Below are 2,500 nucleotides of genomic sequence, written 5' to 3'. Positions count from 1 at the left end.
AACAACAACCATAACAACAGCAGTAACAACAAAATAACATAAACAAGAAAACAACATAAACAAGAACAGTTTCTAAAATAATATAACCAAGGAAGCGACACACAAACAGGCGAAGAGTTTAGTAAAATAGTAAAGTACGTAAATTGGTGAAAAAAAAAAACAATTAGTTAATTTTTATGGTGATCGTCAATTGGTGATCATTCATAAGCGATAATTTTGGAAATAAGGTTATTTGATATCACAAAAAATAGATAAATGAATGATGGACTGATATGAAAATTAAATCATTTCACAATTCATATATCAGTCAAGGAATCAAACAAATCTTTCCTTTTTGAAAATTAGACGTGGTCTAAATTGAAATAGATTTCGATTTTGTTGCATTTATATTCCTTTCCCTGCAAACTAGTACGCCTGGTGTAGATCTTCTAGACAAGATGAAAATGCAGACAGACATAGTGTATATATATATATATATACATATATACACATATATATACATACATATACATACATATATATATATATATATATATATATATGTATGTGTGTGTGTGTGTGTGTGTGTGTGTGTATGTGTGTGTGTACATAAGTACATATAAATATACATATATACATAAGTACACCAATATATACATATGTGTCTGTATATGTATATATATATATATGTATATGTGTATGTCTGTATGTATGTATGTTGTGTGTGCGCACGTGCGCGTGTATGTTTGTTGTGTGTGCGCGCGCGTGTGTGCGTGCATGAGATACGTGTTGCATTATATTGAAAACACACATGGCCAGCGCTAAAAATGCCTATCAAATATTAAAAAATCAACAGAAGAGATATCCGGCCAGTAGTGTCATTTAAGTCTATGATTGGTAGTAAAAGATTTACATTTCAATCTGACCATTTCGTTACCGTCGGTGGATGGCCATTAGTGCTAAAGAATTCTTTTTGTTCGATATTTTTGCAGTTGATGTAAAGTGCTTTCACTTTTTTTCCAAGTGAATGTAAAATGTTGAAAAATACACGAAAAGTACAGTAAATATCATTATTGTCATTATCATATTATCATTTTCATTACTTTATTCTTTTCTTTATTATAATTATTCTTATTTCTATTATTAGCACTTTTATTATCAACTTCATGATTCCGGTTATTACTATTATTATTATTATTATTATTATTATTATTATTATTATTATTATTATTAGTATTATTAGTATTACTACTATTATCATCACCTTTATTATTATCATCATTGTTTTCATTCTCATTACAATCATTACTATTATTTTCATTTTATCATTATTATTATTATCACTATTATCATTAATGATAATAATATTATTGTTATTATTATCATTGTTATTATTATTATCACTATTATCATTAATGATAATATTATTATTATTATTATTATTATTATTATTATTATTATTATTATTATTATTATTATTATCACTATTATCATTAATAATAATAATAATATTATTATTATTATTATTATTATTATTATCATTATTATTATTGTTGTTGTTATAATTATTATTATTATTGTTGTTGTTGTTGTTATTATTGTTATTGTTGTTATTATGATTATGATTATTATTATTACTATTATTACTATAATCATCACTATTATTATTATTATTATTATTATTATTATTATTATTATTATTATTGTTGTTATCATTCTCATTACAATCATTACTATCTTTTTTTCATTTTTATCATTATTATTATTATTACTAGTAGTAGTAGTAGTATCATTATTATTGTTATTATAGTTATCAGTATTATTATTATTACTATCATTATCATGATCATTATCATTATATCATCATTATCATTACTATCATTATTTTTGTTATTATAGTTATTATTGTTATTATTATTATTATTATTATTATTATTATTATTATTATTATTATTATTATTATTATTATTATCATCATCATAAACATCATCATCATCATCATCATTATTATTTTCATCATCATTACTATCATTGTCATTATCATCATCAATATTATTGTTGATATTATTATTGTTATTATTATTATCATTATTATCACCGTTATTATTATTATTAATATTGTTGTTATTACTATTATTACTATTATCGTTATTATTGATATCATTATCATTATTATTATGATTAATATAATCTTTATTATTATCATTATTATTGTTATTATCATTATTATTATCATGATCATGATGATGACTTATATTTTCATTACTATTATCACAATTATTGTTATTATTGTTATTGCTATTATCATTGTTATTCTTTCTACTAATTATTATTATATTTATCATTATCATTATTACTATTATCATCATTATCATTATCATTACTATTATCATTATCATTAGTATTATTATCATTACTAATTTTGTTACTATCAATATCATTAAAGTTATTGTTATCATTATCATTATTGTTACTATTATTATTATTATTATCATAATATTATTATTATCATTATTGTCAC

The sequence above is a fragment of the Penaeus chinensis genome, chromosome 18 (assembly GCF_019202785.1).
Source record: "Penaeus chinensis breed Huanghai No. 1 chromosome 18, ASM1920278v2, whole genome shotgun sequence".
In the NCBI taxonomy this organism is placed as follows: Eukaryota; Metazoa; Arthropoda; class Malacostraca; order Decapoda; family Penaeidae; genus Penaeus; species Penaeus chinensis.
Note: the sequence above shows the minus strand (reverse complement) of the source record.